This window comes from Carassius auratus, unplaced genomic scaffold (assembly GCF_003368295.1).
Source record: "Carassius auratus strain Wakin unplaced genomic scaffold, ASM336829v1 scaf_tig00216047, whole genome shotgun sequence".
Classification (NCBI taxonomy): domain Eukaryota; kingdom Metazoa; phylum Chordata; class Actinopteri; order Cypriniformes; family Cyprinidae; genus Carassius; species Carassius auratus.
Genome location: NW_020528379.1, coordinates 96138 through 119405, shown reverse-complemented (window position 1 = coordinate 119405; position 23268 = coordinate 96138). Strand labels below are relative to the sequence as shown.

The window sequence follows — 23268 nt, the reverse complement described above, 5'->3', positions numbered from 1 at the left end:
TTTAAAGGTTTGTTGGTGTTTGATGGAGTAGTGTGATCATGACGATTGTGATTCCAGGTATTTGAAAACCAGCAAAAAACTTTAGGATGTTTGAAATGTAGATGTTTTTGCTGTAGTGTGGATCAGCCATTAAAGAGTGAGCAAAGGAACTGAAGGATTCTAACGAGAGATAGCTGTGCTCCAAACAGATCGAATAAAAAATTCTAACCAAGTGTAATTGTTAAAATGTTTTCAACGTGGTGTATTTCCTGGTTTAAAACTAATTTCCTGAAGTCTCTTTTTCCAACTTATATATTTATATCTGTATTGTGCCTGCGGATTCAGCATAGTTCGACAATTAGTTCTAGATCTGTTTTTCTTTAGTTCACCAGTGCTTTTTTTCCCCTCCAATTACATTAGAATACACACCATTTAAGATAAGTATTTTGACGTGATGAAGTTTCTTAAATGCATTACATTTATGAAAGAAAATATTAAAGGAAAGAAACTTTTTTTTTTCGCCTTGACAAACCTGCAGTGTATTAGTTTTAAAAGCTGTAAGTTTGAAGATTATCTACAAGTTGGTTTGAAAGACAGACAGACAGACAGACAGAAATGGATTAAGGAATTTTGGGGGACAAATATGCAGTGCAAAGCTAAGAAAGGGATTTTTCTGAGGAACGTTTTTCTATACGTTTTTCTATACGTTTTTCTATACGATTTACAGACACAGATCACCCAAGACTGTCGCAAACCTGTGTCTGTTTTCTCTCTATTTTGACTGTGCTCTTGTGAGCGGATGTACTTCTGATTGGCACCAGCCCAGGAGAGCAGACTATCAGCAGTCCAAGCCCATGGGGGCATTGCCCAGGTGAGCTGAGCATGCTGGGATACTGACCAACACTAATGTGTCTCCTTTGACTGCCCTGGGCTAACATATACACAGTAATTGTCTGGGGAAATAGAGAGGCCCAGCACAGCACTAAACTAAGACGAACACTTCAGCTCTAGAGAAAGAGAGTCAGTGAAAGCAGAGAGGTTTGTGTATTGTTTAGAGGTGACTTCAGCAAGTGCAGTTGCTCTGCGTATCCGAGTGCTTGTTTGACAGATACAGTGCCACATTATGCCCAGTGGCAGAACCTTCACTGCCACTGTTATACACACATTGATACCCAACAGTGCGTGCACCGTTTCTGTTTTCCTCTGCCAATGCCTCCCTCTCTCACTCCTCTCTGTGTAATTAGTCCGGTAATGGTGCTGTAAATGATTTCATCACCTGTTTCACTCGAGAGCTGTTGATATTCAACAGCTGGAGTTTACACCACGTCATTGAGAGCAGTAGAAAAGGATGTAGGTAGAAAGACATAAGGATCGGATGGAAGTGTAGATGTGCAATGCTGCCTTCAACATTAAAGCAAATTCTACACTTTTTACTTTCTTAGCCTACCTTCAAGGTCTTATTGTGAATGATTCATCAGTGCATATTATTTTTTCTTCTTTAATTGAAATCAGATGACTTTCCTTTTCTGGTGACATCCATTAGTTTATTCAGATTATTGGATAATGTTAAGCAGTATTCAAATGGATTTTAGCCATTGATTTAGAAAACTCCAATTCGATCTGGTCTCATTCCATTATGTGCAGAAACGCTCACATTTCACCTTCAATTTATGCGTTTTTACTTGGAAACATATCACATCACATTAGTAAATTGAGTTTCTAGTGACGTAATTATAGTTTTTGTAAGATGAGCCAGCGTACTTTGTAAGGGTCTCAACTTTTCAGGTTGAAAGTATGCCAGTTATATAATAACAAAGTCAATCGATATTGGTCATAATGAGTGTAAGTTGTGAATTTTTACTGTACAATTCAGTTTTACATATTTTGTGTACTATTGATTATCTAAAAATACTAATGATTTATTTGCTTTTGAGACGGCACCTTTGTCAATACACAAATTCTTATCAAATACATTATCAAATTATCAAAACCATTGATATTGCATCAATTACAACACCTAATATAAACACTTTTGCTCTACATTTTGTTGTATTAGTACTAAAACGCTTTGTCAGGAAGTGAAAATTAGAGAAATCTGAAATCACACACGTGTCCATTCATAATTATCATCATGCCGTGAGGGTATGAAGGAAGCATAAAAGTGAAGGAAGAAGCTCAGACTCACTCTTAATCTGAAATAGCATTTTATGCAAACGCTTCCCTGTCATCAACCAGACAGAGTTGCCAATGAATGGTGGGTAATGAGAGAGAGGAAGATGGATAACTAGAAGGAGCGTGTGAATGGTGGAGGGAAAGAGAGAGAGGCCTCTAAGGGCTAATGACATTAAGCGCCGCTGATGAATCAACACCCATTGAGCGGTATTGACTTCACCTGTGCACCATTTCCAATGGCACAACACCAAGTCCCCAGTCACAGGCTCAGCTTTTTTCAATTAAAAGATATAATTTGATTTCCACTGCCTTCCACGGCTTCTGACTGAGCGGAGCAAGTGATGGCATGATTGATGTGCTGGTCTATGATTCAGGATGTCACCCCACAACCTCAGCCTGATGCCCTGACAATCTCATGGTGCCTATAGAGATGGCCTAGTGTGGGCCAGAGGTGGGTTTACCTCTCAGGTGTCCATCACTGATGTTTACAGATTCTTTCACCTCTCATTGCCACTATAATCATCGATAAGGGCCATAGAACGACTGCTGTGACCTTACCAATCTTCCAGATCTTCGCAAATACACTCCATTTACACCAGCTAACCTTTGATATATTGCCATAGAGTGGATATGTTTGCATGTGATGAAAAGATGAGGAGGAGCTCAAGGAGGCTGCAGTCATGTTTCACCGTGAAGACTTTGAAAGAGATGGCTTTTCTGAAGGGAGATGTAAAATCGATCTTAATGATCACTTGTGACATTCATGTGCAACTCATTTGCCTCCATTATTTCCCTGTAGTGCATTAGATGGTGAGACTTGCTCCAGCTCTAATCCGGTGATGTCTTTAAAAGGTAGAACATGTTTGATCTGCTGATCAGCCTGAAGAAACGGCCCTCTGTAGATCTCATGTTAATGTATGATTGTGATGACATTGATTTTGCTATGTTTCGAGGCTGTCTGTTCAGAGCCAGTGGATTTCCTAGTGCGTGTGGATGTGTTTTGCTGGATGATCAGCTAATGAAGTGTTTCTAATGAATTGAGGCACCCAACACAAGGTCACCTCGGCCATTAGATTAGCATATTCAATGGCTTTAAATATTTAACACTGTGCTTCAAATGCATTTTTTTATACCAAGGTCCCTTTTATAGCCCTGAACTGAACAGCCATAACATATAAATGGTAGTATATTTATAATTATTTATTTTTATTAATTAAACAACACAATTATTCATATTAAATTAATACATTTGAATATAAAATCAAGAATGTAATTAAACGTGATGGTAAGGACTTTTGCGTTGTAACAAAAGATTATTTTTTTTTTCAAATAAATGCTGTTCTATTGAACATTTTCAACATTGATAATAATAAGAAATGTTTCTTGAGCATCAAAACTGCATATTATAATGATTTCTGAAGGCTCATGTGATGCTGAAGACTGGATTACTTGTAATGGCTGCTGACAATCCAGTTTGCCATCACATTAAATTACATTTTTTAATATTTTATATTTAAATATATAAAATAAATTGTAATATAAAAATGTATGTAATATATATATGACTATATATATATATATATATATATATATATATATATATATATATATATATATTGTGACGAGTCAGCTGCCTCCTCCCTGATTATCACCGGCACCCCGTCCTAAATCGCCGCCCTTCACCAGGCTCCCGACTGGAGTGGGTGTGTGAGAGGAGGGGCGCTGGACGAGTCAGGGCTGGCGGCGTGTGATGGGGCACACCTGAAGGAAGTGGAGCCTCATTACCGCCGCTGTTTAAAAGCCCAACGCGCCTCTCCTCAGGAGACCGGTCTCTTCCCCGTGCATGCACACTGGTGTCCTCGTGGGTCCAGGAAGGGTGCGTTGAGGGACTCCCGCGCCACCAAGACGTGAGCTGCCGGACCCGCGATCCGGATGGGAACCGCACCCGTATACACGGCCGACGGGCCAGGATGCCGGGCCGTCCATCCCCTACCAGCGCCGCGGCCAACGAGAGAGACGCGGCCGCTAGGAGAAGCCGCCGCCCCTCGCGCCCCGGACCAAGGAGGGGAGCGCGTGCGGCCGCCGGACTCCGCCCCTTGCCTGGACCCTTCCTTGATGAACACTGCCCGACCTACACAAATCCCGCAGCACGACGAGGACACCAGATTCCCTGTTATTTTGGACACTTTCCCCCTTTGGCCACTTTTATTCCCTTTGTTTTATGATTTCTGTTAATAAAAGCCTCTCCGAGGCCTGACGCCACGCCCACTGTGTCTGTCTTGTGCTCCTCCCGTGACACTGGTGGAGAATGCGGGCAAGGCGGAGCCTAGACAGGGCAGTTGGGAAACGTCTGGTGACGTCACTCCCTCTCGCTTGCAAACGTTCGTGAGAACCCGGACTGGGACGGAGGAAAACTGGGGACAGCCTCCCAGCCACACAAGGGGGTAAGTGACTTTTCCATTGTCATTTTGCCCTGTGGTTGGTTGAGGCTGTCACTAAAACCCGGTTTCTCTGTCCCTGTTCTGGTGCGCTGCGAGAGGGAGGACCGCCCGGAGAGGAAGCCCCGCCCACTCCGACCGTTTGGAGCCTGGTTGAGGATGGTAGCACTCCCGTGTGGGCGGCGCCCTGATGACGGGGATGTCGCTTGGGAGGGGGAATGTGACGAGTCAGCTGCCTCCTCCCTGATTATCACCGGCACCCCGTCCTAAATCGCCGCCCTTCACCAGGCTCCCGACTGGAGTGGGTGTGTGAGAGGAGGGGCGCTGGACGAGTCAGGGCTGGCGGCGTGTGATGGGGCACACCTGAAGGAAGTGGAGCCTCATTACCGCCGCTGTTTAAAAGCCCAACGCGCCTCTCCTCAGGAGACCGGTCTCTTCCCCGTGCATGCACACTGGTGTCCTCGTGGGTCCAGGAAGGGTGCGTTGAGGGACTCCCGCGCCACCAAGACGTGAGCTGCCGGACCCGCGATCCGGATGGGAACCGCACCCGTATACACGGCCGACGGGCCAGGATGCCGGGCCGTCCATCCCCTACCAGCGCCGCGGCCAACGAGAGAGACGCGGCCGCTAGGAGAAGCCGCCGCCCCTCGCGCCCCGGACCAAGGAGGGGAGCGCGTGCGGCCGCCGGACTCCGCCCCTTGCCTGGACCCTTCCTTGATGAACACTGCCCGACCTACACAAATCCCGCAGCACGACGAGGACACCAGATTCCCTGTTATTTTGGACACTTTCCCCCTTTGGCCACTTTTATTCCCTTTGTTTTATGATTTCTGTTAATAAAAGCCTCTCCGAGGCCTGACGCCACGCCCACTGTGTCTGTCTTGTGCTCCTCCCGTGACAATATATATATATATATATATATATATATATATATTATTTGATTATATATCTAATTTGACTGCTGAAAGACTATTCCTCATTTAATGAGGTGTTACTCTGGTAGGCTGGTTAGAGCCATTAATGCAGTCATTGCTGACTTTGATTTGTATGTCTTTCCAGTGACATTTTTGTTCACAGGAATTTTTCACAAACACCCCGGAGATGCACCCCTATTTTGAAAAATGCTTCTCTGATGCACTGGGAGATGACTGAGTCCATAACGCGTTTAGACAGGAACAGTTAAAAAGACATAAAACACCGGCTGACCAGTGCTTGAACAGTTGATCATTTTTGTAGTACTGCTTATGCAAAACATGACTTCTTATGCACAATTAATTGGCTTCTTTCTTACAATTTGCTGTTTTTTTGCAAGACAACAATGTTTGTGGTGGCAGGTGGAGGGCTTGTTTGTTTCAGTGGTCTGCCACACAGTATTGAAATTACAATATGGAGTGATGGACACCGAGGCGAAGACTTCTGTTTGTCTTTGGTTGCACAAGGTCAGAAAGTACCTTGTCCAAATGTGCAGTCAAGCAGCACTGCTACAAACATGTGCACACAAACATAGATTCATGAACTCTCTAGTCCTCTCTCACTTCTGCTTCCTCTCACTCACACACATAAATTCACATGCGGTCCATAGGGACCAGGCCAAAATGTCAACCTGAGCACATGGCTGCTTCCAGCTTTTGGAATCTCTATGCTTAATTCACAGCAGCACCTGCTGGTGGAAATAGGCACAGAAAATACCCTGATAAGGGAGAGAGAAAGAAGGAAAGATTGAGAGCAGATGGACACAGGTATGGCTTATATAGCTCTCTGCATGCCTTCCAAACCTTGTTTCACATACACACTCAAGGCAAACAACTTGACTCATATTAGACCAGAAAAATCTAACTTTGAATTCCAACAGTTGAATCACTGTTGTGCTGAAGTTCAGAAAGACCTTCCAAAGCCACAGACTGTAATGAAGTTTATTCCCAAATTGAGTTCAAGCTGAATCAAATGTGGTATTGAATCGTATAGCTGGCATGTAGGAAGTTTGAAGGTTTTAAAAGAAGTGGAATTGTGAATGGAATTGAATGTATGCAGAAATATGCAAAGTCATTTTATAACAGGTGGCATGAGGCTGTTTGAGTGTCCCATAGAGAAAGGAGTTACAGTGAACTATGGTATTGAGCTATGCTATGGTTCTGTATATACAGATAGCAGTATATACGTACAAGTACAAGAGTAAACTTTTAATTTCTAACAGGAAAATCCATATCAGAACCAATTACAGGGATGCACAATATATTAGTGTTGTTCAGTGTTTTAATTTGTTGGTATCAGTCAATATTGGATATTCAATTGTGCATGCTCATTTATTTATTATTATTTATTTTATTTTTTTTGTATTTAAATTTATTTAGCTGTCATCTTACACTCACTCAAATAGTAGTTTTAGTAGTTTTTAATATCACTAACATTTGAATAATAATGTTAAATGTAATCTTTATCAAATTTGTAAATAATTGTCTATTTTTCATTAATTATATTATAATGTTGTGATTCACAAATTCACATTTAAATTGTTAATTTTAGCTGTAGAGTTTTATTTGTAGTTTTTAAAAACAAAAAAAGGAGAATGTTTTTTTTTTTTTTTGGGGGGGACATAGCATGAAAATATTTATCGGCTTATCGTATCAGCCAAAATTTGAGTAATGTGCATTCCACACAATTAGTTCTCATTTAAGACAAGTTAGTAAAGTAGTCTAGAGAGTCAATGTTAACTTGATGGAGATCTGGAGATCAGCTGAGATCATGAAACAGTAGCTTGCATGTTCTGTTGTCATGATTATGAAGACCAAGATGTGAGTTTTGATTGGTAAAATTTGAAAGAGCAGAGACATCAGACAGTTTGCTTATAACATGCTGTGTGTGTGTAATGTAATGCAGTCCAGTTTAACTGTTTTCTTGTATATGTGTTCATTGCAGCTAACCATATAAAGTAAGTAGGGAATTTTTCCTCCTTCTGTCACCATGCTGGTCAGAGACAGAGAGAGAGAATTAAAGAAAGGACATTGACAGACATGGAATGTGATCAGTCATCTTACAGTGAGAAGCAAGCGGTAATTATCAGTGGAAAACAGCAAACCGTCCTGTCAGCAGATTCACACAGACTAATCAAGAAATCGACACAACAATTGTGTTTCAACAACAGGTGGCCTTCAGCCAGCAAGCCCCTCCTGCCGAGTGACCATCATGCTCTCAGCTTGGCTAATGAACATTTGAATGTAATTAGAAAGCAGTATCTCTGAAATTAGACCTGCCATGGCATTAATTACACAATTACTGACAACGGCGACTCAATTGGTCGGCAGGAGCAGGAGGGGAAGCAGGCTGGGTGTTTGAACTTTGGACGCAGCTTTGATTCATAGTCTAGACTTTGTAGAAATATCGCCTTTGCCAAGTTAATTTGTAAAGGCCAGCATATTTGGAAAGAGAAAATCAGGTTGACCTTTTCCTGAAACAATCCTAGCTTTTGCTCAGTCTTTTTCTTTCTCGCCATGGCTGAAGTCTTTTGTGTCTCATATTTCTTTCTGCAGCTGCTAACTGAGGGCCTTAGCATTCGATTAATCAACTCTAATAGAGTAAATATGCATCAGTATTGTTGGTGACTCCAATGGATGGTTTTGTCTTCTCTCATTTACTGTAGATTCTTCGTAAATTAGCTCACTTAAAATGTTCAATCATAGCAGTTAGCTTTTAATCATCTTTTTTGCATAGTGAGCTCTGCGACGTAATGAGCTTCTATCTGGACTGTTTGCAGTAGAGTCACATACCTCCACCATTATCTCTCTTTGTCTGGATGTGCCAGTGGTGTGCCCACACTCTGGAGTGCAGTCTTTGTGTAGGACTGTAGTGTCACTGCTTTGTAAAGAGGAAGACCACATCTCCAGTCACCCAGTCACTCTGGAGCGGTCTTATGACAGCACCTCAGCAGTTGGGATGACAACTCTGCTTACAAACCATCCCCACATTTGGAAAGGTCAAAGGAGAGGAGGGTGAACTATTTGAAACACTGGAGGTGAGGAATTCATTAAATCTGCAGTTATATTATGGGCAGCACCTTCACTTGTCCAACCATGATTGTCACAACACCAAAAATTCATTAGTCAAGTAATATTTAATATTTCTAAATACTAAATTTGATACAAAATTAAAAGTGTGATTTTATTTTTAATGTAATTTTGTTTTAGTATTAAATATTTATGAATATTAATTTATATATTTCATATATAATACATTTTGATTGTATACGTTTTTTATTTTTTATTTGGTTGATATGTAAAAAAAAGTGTTTCATTGTATATAACAGTTACTAACAGTTGTGTTATAGTATGCTATTATAATACTGATATTTTGAATACACTTACTTTATATTTTCATTTTTTATTTTGCTTTTTAATTTAAGTTTTAGTTATAATTATTAGGGCTTTCATTTCTGTCCTAGATTGATTTCTTCTTTACTTGTTGTAGTAATATTACTTCAGCTTAAAGGGGAATTTTGACTTTTTGTGTAATATTCAGGTTTTAAATTTCAGAGTTTTATATGAATGACTGAAAAACTAGGTAACAGCCACAACACTGGTATTGAATGCCACCAAAACACAAAGCACTTTTTGCATTCATAGTGCCCAGTTTACAAAGTCGTAATAGCATTCACACTGAAAAAAAACTTCATGACACAAGACTTCCATGACTTCCACCCACGTCTCCTCAGTTGTTTTGCATTAGCCAGACATGTCCAGTCAGCTGTCTGCTTAAGCCCAGCTTCAGGTGAGAGAATCCTTCTCACCTCTTTACAGCTCCGTATCTCAGCTGCTGTATTTATTACAGTCTTTTTATGGGACCTTTTAAAAATTCCCTGATGAATTTTGCAGGCTTATGAAAACACTCTTAGCTGACTATTAATATGGTTTTGGTGGGAAACTCCTACCACCATCTCCCCACGGGAGTGTGAGGAAGTGCTTTAAAATTCCTTCTTATTCTGTTTCTCTCTGAGACTTTTCAGAGAGGTTTTTGATGTTCAACCTAGTGGTGTCAAACCCATTTGGCTAACATGCAACTAACATAAAGCTACATAGATCTGCTCATGAATTAGCTATGATTCTTGTAATGTTTTACATGCTTTTTTGGCTTAGATGATATTATGTAAAATAATTAATATTCATACAGTATGCTCAAACCATCAATTTGATCCCTAAAATAGATTTTTGTACCAGTTAACCATTTCCTAGATGTATTTCAGACTTTTGACTTGAGGCTCGGCCCTGTTGAAATCTGTCAGCAATACTCCAGAAGTGAACAGAAGGTGAGCGTCAGTTAAAGTGGTGGGAGGAGCCCAGGGGACGAGTGACATACCCATGGGAGCTGTCCTCAGTATAGAAGTGCTGAAGTAAGGAATTCATCCTCATGGCTCAAGAGTTCACCAACACAAAGGCTCTCTCGTGGCTCCATTGTGAATTTTACCCTACCTAGTTCTGTCTTCATAATACAGCTGGGGAAAACATATCAGCCTGGGTGTCTGTAACAACGGATGATAACGCTGCTTCCATTCTTTGGAAATGAAAGTGTTAGAAGCTGCACTGAGGTATGTTCTCATATAGTTTCATACTCACCAGTCTTACCTTGAAGTTTTGATCTCATGCAAGCATTGTTTCATGGCATTCTCGTACTATAGCTAATTCAGTAACTTGCAAGGTGTTCCTCTGGCAGATCATAAAGCATGTAGAGGGAGAATGAGATTTAGGCTGCATTAGGCTAATGTCTTTCTGCATGGCGGAGGGCGGAGCACTTCTTCGTGGTGGCCTGGGCTTTGATAAATCAGACTTTATCCAACCAGCCTCAGGAATAGCAGCCAGGCAGACGCTCAGACTAATCAAGTGAATGGAAATGCATGTGTCCACTTAACTCTACCTCACCTCTGTCTTTTCATAGAGACGGTGCTCCGCCAGAGCTAGCATTGTACTGCTCTTAGAGAAGAGGTCTATAGCAAGCAGCATACTCATGTAATATTCACAGTAGGCTCTTCTCTATAAGCAACAGCATGGAGGAGTAGAGAAAAAAGTCCAGCCTTAATTTTCCACACGTGAACAAAAAAAGAGCTTTGGAGCTTGACTTATACCTTTGCATTTCATGTTGTAACTATTAAAGAGGAAGAGATGGTCGTTTTACTCATGCTCTGTGTGGCGATAAAAGAACATCAAAATAATTTTTATTGTTTGAATTTCACAATTAAATTGACATAATTTGAAGACTTTCTTTTATCAAAACTAACATAAAGCAATCAAAATTCTTAAAATCAGCGCAAACAACTTAAAATGATAGAGCACATCACATAACGCAGCCACTCACGATCACTTGTTCAGTATTGGCAGAACTTTAGGGTTTTGTCCTTCTGTTTGGGTGCACTCGTAAACTGGTGAAATTACCCATATGCAGAAGCAGAAGGCCCCGTCAAGAGGGGAAGAGAGAGAAATATAGAGAGAGCAGAATGAAAGCAGAAAGGAGAGAGCTTGGATCAGCACACTGTGTTTTGGCTAAAGCCAGATGGCTGGTGCATTAGCTCCAGCACCTCAGCCTGTTCCTCCTGTCCTCTAGCTGTGTTCTCCACAATCAGCAGAGAGCTTTATGAGCTGTGCAGAGCTGCTGTTTTATCCACGAGCTGTTTACATTCAACCTCTATCCTATAATTTTTTACTTTAACTCCACCTTAAAGCGCCTCAACGTGGGAATGCTTGAGAATAAGAGCATAAAGGCTAGTGAAAAAGCACAAATTAATAAAACAGATGCAGAGGCTACAATTTATTGTCTTGTGAGGTGGTCCAGGCTGCTCCTGTGTGATAGGATTGGACTCAAAAGTGCTGATTTCAAACTACTACACTTTGTGGTATGGCTTCATCACGGTGGTTAGAGGCCTATCTTGGAGCAGCACAGCTTTTCAACGGTAAATTCCCAGCAGCGAGGCTCTTTGCTACCTGAATCCGCCTCTGGTTCAGCACTTCAGCAGGCCTGGACCATCTGCCTTTAATTGATTGTGCACTGAAATCAAGTTGCCTCCATTTCTATTTTATTCTGCATCAGAGAAAATTGTTTCAATTTAATTAAATTAAGACATTATAATTAACTTCTCAATGATGATTGATGTATTATTAACAATTATATTTAGGAAATATCGAACAATTAGACCTCAGGCAGCTGAATGTGAAATTGTCCTTTTACATGCATTTCTGTAAGCGAGATTCCTTTGTGTGTGTGTGTGTGTGTGTGTGTGAGAGAGAGAGAGATAGAGAGAGAGAGACCACAATCACAGCAGCCTCTGCATCAGCACATCAAAGTAACACAACATCACCAATTTTATTTTTCATGTTTTCACCCTACTGCTAAATGATAACCCCTTCCACCTACTCTATTCAAGAAGCTGTCAGAAACGCATTTAAACACACATACACACATAACCTCCTCACTCATGGCTGTCTTATTTTCTTGTTTTTCCTCCATTGGTGCTAAAACAAATGGCAACAGAGAGTACCCAGAAAAGGCTGAAAAGTTGACATTTAAGTGAAATGGAGCCCAAATGGGCCGGTGGGATCCATTAATGATGTTGGAGAGGCTGGGACTCAAAAAGAAGATTTATGGGCTCCAGGAGCCCATCATATTTTAGCCGTCAGTGTGCATGTGGGTGGTTTATGTGGGCTTGAGGGCTTTTCTGTTGAGCCTATCACTTGAGGCCTTTTGTGACTTACTGACATGCAATGTGTGGCCACAGATCAGGGCTCTAATAGTCAAACTGTCACCTGCTATACACTTTTACTTACAGTGTCTATTTTATATGCTTCATTCATATTGCAAAAATGACTGTATGGTTTTTATAAATGCACTATTGAATGGAAGCAATGATTCATTGTTCTTAATATCCAAAAATTAATTGATAATTTATTCAGCCTCATGTTGTTCCACACCTGTATGACATTGTTTCTTCTGTGGAACATAAAAAATATATATTTATGTCAACAAACAAAAACAACATTGTTTCATAGTAGGGATTTAAAAAAAAAAAATCATTTAAGAAAAAAAAAAAAAAGAATTAAGTCAAAAAGGATTGAAATCACATTAAAGTGAGTAAATAGGGATTTTCTTTTTTCTTTTCTCCCTGTGATCTCTTCACTTAGTTCATGCTCCCATCTCTGTTTTTGACTGTTCCCCACTTTGCCGGTGGAATAATTGACCAGCTGGAGTGGCCGATGTGTCTCTGTTAATTTGCCAGAGACTTTGTCTGTTTTAATCATACCTTTAATTGGCAGTTGAATGGGGATAAATGGCAGCAGAAAGACAGGGAAGGACTGAAGTGTTTTTTATAAGTCTGAATCTCAGCCCTGAGAATGGGTTATGATAGAATGGAGGTGTTTGTCAGCTGCTAGATTAGGTAAAGATCTGGAAACCTGCACAGTAGTCTGAAAGTAGACATCTGGGCCCACCTCTCGGGGCTTTTGGCAAGGTTTGCACTTTTAAATTGTTAATACCAGTTTGGTTTGGCCGCCTGCCTTCCTATTTTAGTGCTGGCTGGATTCATCGTCATCATCCTTCCAGGTAGTGAGTCAAGAAACAAACCATAAGTGAAACACACTGTTCTTGAGCCTACTGGATTAGCTCACCCTCATGTCATTCCAAACCTGTATGACATATTTTCATTCAGTGAACACAAAGGTCAAATATGAAAAAAAGAACAATGAATGAAGCTGAGTGTTGCTTCCAGCTTTGAAAATGTTGCAAAATAGCCATAAAAGTAACATAAACGTAGTCTATTTACAGTATATGACATCTGAGTCATAAATCATCTTTATCCGTACAGTTGCTTTGAGGGGGAAACTTTTCACAAAGTTGCCATTCACTGAAAATCAACAACAAATGACTCTCAAGAATTGGTTCTTTTCAGTAAATCAAAAACACACAGAGAAGCCTGTATAATCTGATTCATAAACAAAGGAATCTTAGTTAATCTTTCTCAGAGACTAAGTAGTTGCCATTTACCGTAAATCAGTTTAATGAATCCATCTACAGTACATAAAACACTGTTTTACACAAGAAATTATTATTATTATTTTTTTATTTAATTTGATCCCCATTTATTTATAAAAGTAGCATCAATGCTTAAATAAATTCAAAAGTAAAATATTGTAGAATATTATTTTTGTGTGTGATCTGTTCATTTAACAGACAGATAGTTATAAAAGAGGACATCTCTACATTCATGAACCTACTTATTCTGAAACACAAAGCACAAGAGTAACTGTGGAAGGGGAAAATTAGAAGATTCCAACAGAAATAAATCCAATAAGACATGGTGAGTCAGGGTATCAGGAATATTACCCTGGTAAATGCAATAACTCAGAAATGAAATATATGAACATCTCATTTCCCATATTTGCAACCTGATTAGTGTCAACAGCAGCAAAGGCATGTCTCTGCCTTCTGCTTCACACAGTTTGAGAAATTACTGTATGTGTAGCTCATGTAAGTAAGTAATAACAGGCAGAAACAGGGATCCCATTTAAGAGCTCGTTTCCTAAGAGAATCCTGACACTGCTTTAAATAGCAGCTGAACACAAAAAATATGGATTTTCTCTCATAAATGATAATTATATATTATAGGACAAAGTTTCAGTTTCACTGAGGGAAAAATGACCTTAAGAGCTATAGTGATAGAGAGGGAAATGGAATTGGGAAATGACATAAACCAGACTTGAACTTGCCCATGTGTGTGGCACAGCTGATGTTAAAGTACACTAAATGTTCAGCCAAGGACTGACACAAGCATATGCACTCTTTGCTCATAATAGACAGTTAGTGGTCTATAATGCTGTTTTTACAAAATTATTTGTTAACAGTTCATAACTTAATGTTGCAATGTTGTACATTTGTTTTGGGAAAATATGCTTAAAAAAAGATTTGGTCTTGATTTGGTCATGACTGAAAGTAAAGACTTGCTTTTTAGTAAAAGTCAGTTAGAATTATTCAGTTATTTTCATAACTGATGACAATTTATAACCAAAAGAGTCTTCTTGTGTGATTCATAAACAAATAAAAAAAAACAGTCATTTGTTTCATAATCAAGCTACAGTTATTTCATTTTATTTAAGTTTTGTTATGCAGTACACAGCTATTTTCTTTTTTCTTTTTCTTTTTTCTTTTCTATTGAATTCTATGTATGGATGGGCTGCTCTTTACTAACAGGAAGTGAGGATGCTGGTGAAACTGAATCCACCTGCTTATTACCAGGAAATGTTAACACTGTGTCAACACTGTTTGAAAGATTGTTTTTTTCACTCATGACTAGTCAAGCTCTCTCTCGTTCTCAACCTGTCTTTCTTTTCTTGCCTTTCCTTCTCTTCCAGCAGATTGCTAATGTCTCACAGTTTACGTGCAAATCACATTTGTTTCCTAAACTGTTCATCACTGACAATGCATGCTGCACGAAAAAGAATGCGTTTGTGTGTCGCTCTGTTGGATATTCTGTGCCGATAGAGCCATTTTGTCTTCTTTAAATCCACAAGCACCTAGTGTGTATTCAGCAGGTCAATTAAGAGTCATTTATTTGCTAATGGTGGCCCTGTAGAGGGCTAAACTTCTCCTTAAGGCTAGCCCGCCGACAGACAGCGAACAAATCTTAGCACAACACTAACTCAGCGTATCTCACCTAATCCAGACATAACTGCCACTCTCTTCCTCTGCCCACTCAGCACATCCACAACCCTACTTTTCCCAGTAAAAAATCTAATTTAATTCATTATTTCATGTTTTATGACTTTAGCTGCAAGTTTAATTTACTCAGTGAAAGGGCCCTCTCACTCCCCAACGCAGCACTGTCTCGTTCTTTGATGCTTTTGGCATGTTGAGTTAATTCTGATTCTGTTTAAATGTTTCTTTGGTGAATATATATCATTATCAGACACTCAGTTTTGGATTGTCAGGACTTTTTAACCCTTTTCACTCCCTCAGACAACTGTTTACCATATGGTGGGGTTTTAGAACATAAAAAAAATACAAGAATCACATGAACACTCAAGATTTTTTTTTTTATTGAATCCAGCTGTTTAAATTCGCCAACACATCAAGTGTTTCATGTACTAGATCAGTGTACTGATCATTTTAAGCAAAAACAGTCCCTATGTTACTAAATGGGAAAACGAAATCAAAGACTGTACATTTGCAAACTTTCAAACCATTTTTTCAAGGTAGGCCTGTTTAAACTAAACAAAAAATTATCAATCCAACTCCCATGCTTTTTGATTGGACCTAAAAAAATATTGTATATCATTTGAAAGCTACTTGACATTCTTTACTCGTGTTCCTGTAAACAACCAAAATAGTCTAACTAAATGTGGTTGTGCTGTCTGCATTATGAGTGTTACATTTTGTGTTGTGTTTCTTAGTTTTTTTGGAACAAAGGGAGATCAGGCTTTTTCTCTTATTCCTCTTGGCAGTGCTGATTTGCAGACGTTGCCTGTAGGCCTCCTGCCTTGGCCCTTACGTGGGCCGCTGCAGGGTGTGGATGAGGACTCCTCTTGAAAACTGACCAGTTTCCCCATCTTCCTGGCTTCAGGGCCTGAATATCTCTGTTAAATTTAACTCGTTCTCAGTTAAATCAGGCAGCCTTCCATCGCTCTTGGCTTCACTGCTAGCAATAAAATGGCTACAGCAAGCAACAGACTATCTCCACCCATGCCAGCAGAACACAATAACAAACTAGCATAAGTCAGGCTGTCTTTCTTTTCTACTCTCGGATCTTGGTTTAAAAATAGAGATAAACTCATTTGTCATTGTAGGAGAAGCAGCATGGGTGGTGTATATTGAGGAGACTGTGGTGAGATTCCTAGTGTCACCACTGGGTCCTGACAGCGTAGGTGGGCACATAATGGCATACTGTGTGCCAATGCCCAGGGAAATCAACCAACTGGTGGGAAGTTTGAGAATATGGATCCTGGATGGATATATATATTACAGGCTTTTTTTCCTCTTAGTAGTCTTTTATGGTTAGTACTCAATTTGTGCCTCCTTAATCAGCCACAGCAGCTGCATGCTGACACTGTTTCAGCGATGTGTGTGTGTATCTTTATATACAGCGGCGGAGTGCAGAAGGACAGACTTAGTTTTAAGCACATGCCCAGCACGTCCGTCCAGCTTCAGTCCAGCGAAGGAAATAAAGAGGAGGTTAGACAAAAAGCTTCCCCATGGCTCCAGGCTATAGTTGAAACAGCCACACAGGAATTCTAAATATCATTTTTCTTCAAGAGCATCAATTCCTCCACCCCCTCTGCTCCGTCTTTCCCTTTTATAGCCTTCAAAACCAGTGTTGGGTGTAACTGGTTACTGTAATTAAATTACTTATCCACTGAAAAAGTAAAGTAAGGTATTACTGCTAATTTTTAGTTAATTTAATTACAGTTACTTGTAAAGTACTTGCGTTACACAAAGTACATAACTTCTAAGATCAATATTGAATTTGAAATCTAAATGTACAATCTAAAGATAAAATGGAATGGAATCTCTGCGCACCACTTTCACTTTCAGTTTTTCCTGATTCACAGAGAAACCTTAAATACTCATATACAGATTGGAACTAAAGACTAAAATCAACTAAACCTAAAAATGGCCTGCTTTTATTTGTGTACACTGATTAGGGCTTGCATAGACTAGTCGAGTAGTCGAGTGATGGACTACTTCAACCACTAGTCAGCGCTGTCGTAAACAATCGACTACTCAAGGATGCATTAACCATAATGCGTACAAAGAATTTCCAAGTACAACGTGAATTTTAGAATTACAATATTGCGTGGAGCTGTTACTTTCTATGACCTTATCTATGTTGCATGTAAAATTTAAATATGTAAATAGGGGTGTGCCTGAAGCCGAATACCTTATTTCGAATTGCACGGATGATGGCTTCAAAAATGAATAACAGACAAGGAATAATTCTGCCTGAATACTCAGCTGAAGCTGGCACAGTCCGGAGTTTGCTAGATAACAGCTGAGCCAGGGGATCAGCGCAGTATTATACACAGACCTCTAAAGACACGAGTGTGAAGTGAATGAATGTAAACTTTATGAGATAAAAGAGCAAATCAAACACTGCATTGCTTTTGTCTCTCCGTGCATCTGTCATCACTATTGAATTCTTATTTTTAAAAACAAAATGTAACTGTCTCACTTAATATCAAACATCCACTCCACCGTTATACCAATATGTAATTAGCAAGCATGCTAATCAAGGCCATGATCCAGTCTTTATTCCACCTTATTTGTACAATAAGGTGTCTCTAATTAAAGCCCAATTAAGAATTTGTTTATGAAACTTTGTGACTTGTAAATTATGTGGAATAAATGTTTGTTGTACATCAAAATAGAGCATGTATTTGTAACAATGATCATCATTGTGTACACAGTGCAATACATGGTCAAAGAGTACATGACATAGAATAACATCAGTATAGGTTGCAAAATTGTTTATAAGGGCACTGACATGGTGGATGAATGTTATTCCAAGAGCATAGCAATAAATAATTGAAATGGTAGCTGGTGCACATCTATATCTGGATATTGGAAGTCAGTTTAGATGTAATAATCATCCAGGTGTTCTGGGATTTTTGCTGGCATTGTGCAAATGGAACATTAAACCTTGTGATAATCTTAATTTGTACATTTATATTTGGTTGTAAAAGTTAAAATATTTTATATTGGAAAAATGAAAAAGCAAAGACATTTCTGCAGCAATGAATTACTGTATCATAGTTTACAACCAGACAGCAGACAGTTCACTACCAAGGCACAGTCTGACTCGGAACAGGTAAGTTAACACATGGATCATCCCACCAGTATACGAAAAAGTATGTCCACAAATACATTCATATAGGTTTATTTTATTTGTTGCTTTGTTGATAATAACTAACAACAGACACATTGAACTGAAATCAATGTATAAAATAAGCTGAACTTTGCTGTGCTTTATCCTAACATTACACAAAGAATAACAATTAAAGAAATCAATCATTCAGTCAGGGACATAGGCTGCCCAAAAAATGCTAGGTATGCATGAACAAAATTATGCAGTGCAAACGAATAGAAACATAATAAACTGTTACGAAATGATAAACAAATGTAGTTTAGGCATAAGTTTGCACAATGCTGGAAATACATTTATCTTTTTTAAAATATTATATATAAATATTACATTAAACCTGGAGCAAACTAAAATTCTCTGTTCCACACGCATCTAGGAAACGCATGAATACCCCCCCCCCCCCCTCAGATGTCATCGTCCATCATGATGTTTCACTGTAGACATCGTCTGATGCCAATTTGGTAGATATCTCCCAACCCTAGCTAAGAGGACTTCTCCCTCCGGACCAGGCAGCACTTTTGCTCTGGTTTCCCTTACCTTCCTGCATGAGAAATTATTATGTTGGTTTCCCGTTGTCACCTTGCTATCCTTTGACTGCTCCCAATTTGCATAGGCTGTGTTGTTGCTCAACGATATATGGGGCAGCTTTAAGGAAATTGCGCTTTGGCGTGGGGCCCCTGCTGTACAGCAAGAGGAGAATCGTAAGTGTCAGTGATAGACTGGGCGATATAAATAGCTCCGGTGATGGCAGGATAATACATGGAGCTTTCTCCTTGCCACAGCTCAGGACTGGCAGGGAGACATAGGAAAAGCGGGCCATGCATGTTTTTTTTCCAGGTCACTCCGAAAAGCTCCTTGAGGTGCATGAAGAGCCGTCGAATGGTTGTCAGTTTTTATTGTGTTTGATTTAATACACCACCTCGTGACATCCCCCCAAGTGCTAGATCCAGCTCCATCTTGTCCAAAGAACAAGAGAGCATCTGACTGGTGCTGGACCAGTGTTTCAAAGCAGGGCAGATGCTATCAGGGACTCCTGCAAGATTTCAGCTCAGGGTACGCACAGATGCACAGGTGTCTCTAGAAAGTGTCTTCAACCAGCACAGTTTGGTCTCTGTGTTCTTGTTTGTTTTAGTGACTCAGGAACTGCTTCAGATGATTCAACATACAGTAGGCGGAAGGTGTAATATATTATCTACGCACATCATAAACCCATCTTTTTAGGCAAGTGTATGGGTGTCATGTCAAAATACTGAATACTATTGTATAATGTGATCACAGTTTAATAAAAACATTGTAAGTTACTAGTTATTTTATTGTTTAATTTCATTTCCACGATTATTCAAACAGCGAATACATTATACTGTATAATGAAAGCGAGCAAAGAACATTTACATTATCACTTTATCACTGACTATAGTTTAGTGCAAGTTTAAGCACTATCAATGAACCTGGCTACACTGTGAAATGAATCTCTCCCATACATCTGCCCTTTGTTGTTTATGAGCGTGTGCACTGAACAAAATTCCGCAGTTTCAGTGATGACTAAACTGAAGGCTTCTGATTGGACATTGCATTCGTAAATTCAACAGAATTGTGTGTGATTGGTTATAGTGCGCAACGCTGTAAAAACTCATCGAAAAGAAATATGATGTTGTATGAGATCTAAAGGGAATGCTGCAATCAATACTTTTCATTTTCATTTTATTTGTGACAGCTATAATAGATTTAGTTTAACTAAGCAGGGAAATTTTTGTCCAATTTGGAGGCATCTTTGCCTTAAGCCCCCATTAATTTCAGACCCGTGGCCAGGGAAAATGATTCAGTGAGAGAGCGGTCCAAACGTGTTCAGCCAGTTCATGGACAAGAGAGATCAGACGCAAAATAATGATTAAATCATGAATGATTGGTATATTCGAGTTGGTTTATTCGACAAAAATACAGGACTCAAATAGGTAATAACTGAAGAAATATTCGCAGGGGAGATGTTCAGGTCAAAGCGCTCATGGTGTGCACAGTGCATACAGATGCCACAGGATGCTATAGGATTACATTAATTTATTTTGTATACAAATTGACCTTGAGTTGACCTTCCTCAAATATTCCAGATTTACCTGTTTTAAAATGATTCTCATTTATTAATTGGTTAATCGATTTACATAGTTTTGTCACTGGCTTAAATTGTAGTATAAGAAATCTGTTTTCATATATTTTTCTTTTGTCATTATAATTTTTCTGCAGTCAGTGTCTGTGGCCGTGTAACTATTGAGGTGTTAGGAACATCAGAGGCTATGTATGTGTGTGTGTGTGTGTGTGAGAGAGAGAGAGAGAGAGAGCGAGAGAGACCCTTTTTTTGTGTCAGACTGACTGTTATGAATATATGTACACAGGTAAACCCGCCTGTGGATTTGTCTTTATAAAAACTTTTTGACACGTCGGCTGCGGAACCACTTCATTTATTCCACTTGCGTAGATTAAGGCTGGCATTACTGGTAAGGTCACACCATGAATCATTGTTACCTTGACACCGGAGCTCTGCCGAGCATGGCCGGGCGGGCAGCAGGTCAGGCAAGCGGGAAAGCAAGCGGGCGTCACACCGCCGAGGCTGAGGAGAAATATCCATCAATGCCTCCATTACCTGCTTCCACGTAGGCCAACACAAGGTCTCGTGGTGGACATCAGGGTGTCAGTAGGAATAGCTAATAATTGGGAGTGATGGGGAGTTTTTAAATGACATGTGCATGAATGTTGGGTAATCTAGCAGCACTGTGCTTTCTGTAGCACCTTTGGATCCTAACATCTCCCCTTCTCTTTATCTGCTGCACACACTTAGTCCCACCACCTCTCACAACTGTCATGGACAAGCACACACACACTTTCGTTATTACCCTTCTTGTGACACTGAATAGATTTTATAGAGTAACCCAATCTCAGGCCACTGAAAAATGATGAGCAACAATTATTTGAAAACCTTCTAGATATTCCAGAGTTTGTCTGGCACTTTACCATAGTGAGCTTGTATTAGTGCTGATCTCCTCCCACACAGGAAAGGTGGGATTTATTCTTGTTAGCTCCAGCTTGTTGATGCAAGAACTCATGACCCTGTGGCCCAATCCAGCACTGTCAAAGAATGACCTGAACCCAAAAATTGCTTATTCTTTGTCTTTTTTCTCTCTTCTCTACAAGTCAGTAAATACAGTATTAAAATGTTTGTGTGTACGTGTTTGTGCACAATTTTACCAGTTCATTAGTTGATAATGATTTGTTTTTTATTATAAAGTAAACAAAACCTGGCAGATATTGACAGTTTGGTTCAACTCAAGATATCTATGGGTGTGTGTGTGTGTGTGTGTGTGTGCTTGTTTGCAAATTAAATGGAGGATTTGATGAACTTTGCTGCCGTCTTCTCACTGTGAATGATCATAGAGGTCTATGTTCTTATTATCAGGGCTCCAATGAGGCATAGGACTGGCCTCACTTTGTGTGAGACTGAGGCTCTCAGCAATTCTTTGAAGGCCCATTAGCCTCCTCTATAGCCCAGCCAATAAAAAAGGCGAAAATGAATGCACATCATATAAAGCAGCGGTTCTCAACTGAGTTGCAGGCCTGTTCTTGTAGGGTCATGAACAGCACTGATAAAACATGCTGAACAATGTTAAATGTGAATAATAAAATGAAACTAGCCATATAACAGTCCGTAGTTTGTGTAGCAAAATAAATAGGCTTTTTAAAGAAAGAGAAAAAACAACTCTGGTAGAAACTTGCCAAATAATTCAGACTCCAACACAAAGGATGCTTGACATGACTTCATTCTTGAAAACAGTGGGGAACAAATGACCCAGACTACATCAAATATAGATTCACTCGCAGTGAGGATAAACACTGTTTATTTTTTGCAGTTACTCCCTAGCTGCAAAAAGCTTAAAACCAACAAAATTTAGACATTTTTGTATAGATTATGCATTTTTTTTCCCATTGAACCTGTGTGTATATGTAAATATTAAAATATTAAAAGCTTATTCTGTTTTCTGGCATATTAGTTAATTTCCAAGTTTGGTTTTTCAGGATTTTGTTCACTTTTATACGATAAACATTTAGATTATTAGTACAATAAACAAAAATACAGTTTCTGGGTCCTGAGACAAAACCAGCTGAGAACCACTGATATAATATGTTGGTGTGTGTGTGTGCGTGCATGTGTGTTATATCTTCCGGCGTCTGTTTTGTGTCCCATCATGGCACTGGCTTGTATCTTTTTCACTGGCAGTTGTGAGAAGATTTATCCCACTTTTACAATGGTGAGGAGTACACTCGTAACTCATGAATGAACTCCATTACACTCACTCAGAGTCCTGCACAATCCCACACATCTCCCTGCCATCAATCAGCCCCTCTCTCTCTCTACATGTCCACTCGCACCCGCCTATCGCACAAGCTCTTCAGCCTCTTGTCAATAGCCATCTTATCCTGGATATACAGAAAATATAATTCTGAATGGATCTTATCCAAAATCGAGAGTGCTAGTTGAATTAATGCAACAAAAATAAAAAAAAATCTCTGCAGATGGATTCTGAGAAAAAAAAAATCCCAAAGATGATTAAATTAACATATTGATAGAAATGGATATTGTATGTTAAATATTGGTTTAGTACCTTTGTAAATACTTTAATGCCCACATATGACAGATTCAAATGCAAAGGAACCTTTTTCAGATGTAACACTATATTTCTTTCTGTCTAGTCTATAGAGGTACCGTTACTTTACATTGAGAAGGTCATATTGCGTTAGCAGATAAATCTG

At 39.5% G+C, this 23268-nt stretch overlaps 1 protein-coding gene across 1 annotated transcript in view; it reads left to right on the top strand.

Annotated features, from left to right (window-relative positions):
• Nucleotides 1–23268, top strand: part of LOC113096960 (calmodulin-binding transcription activator 1-like) — a gene marked incomplete at its 3' end in the record, with an annotated part of 313244 nt that overhangs the window by 205167 nt on the left and 84809 nt on the right. The window lies entirely within an intron of this gene.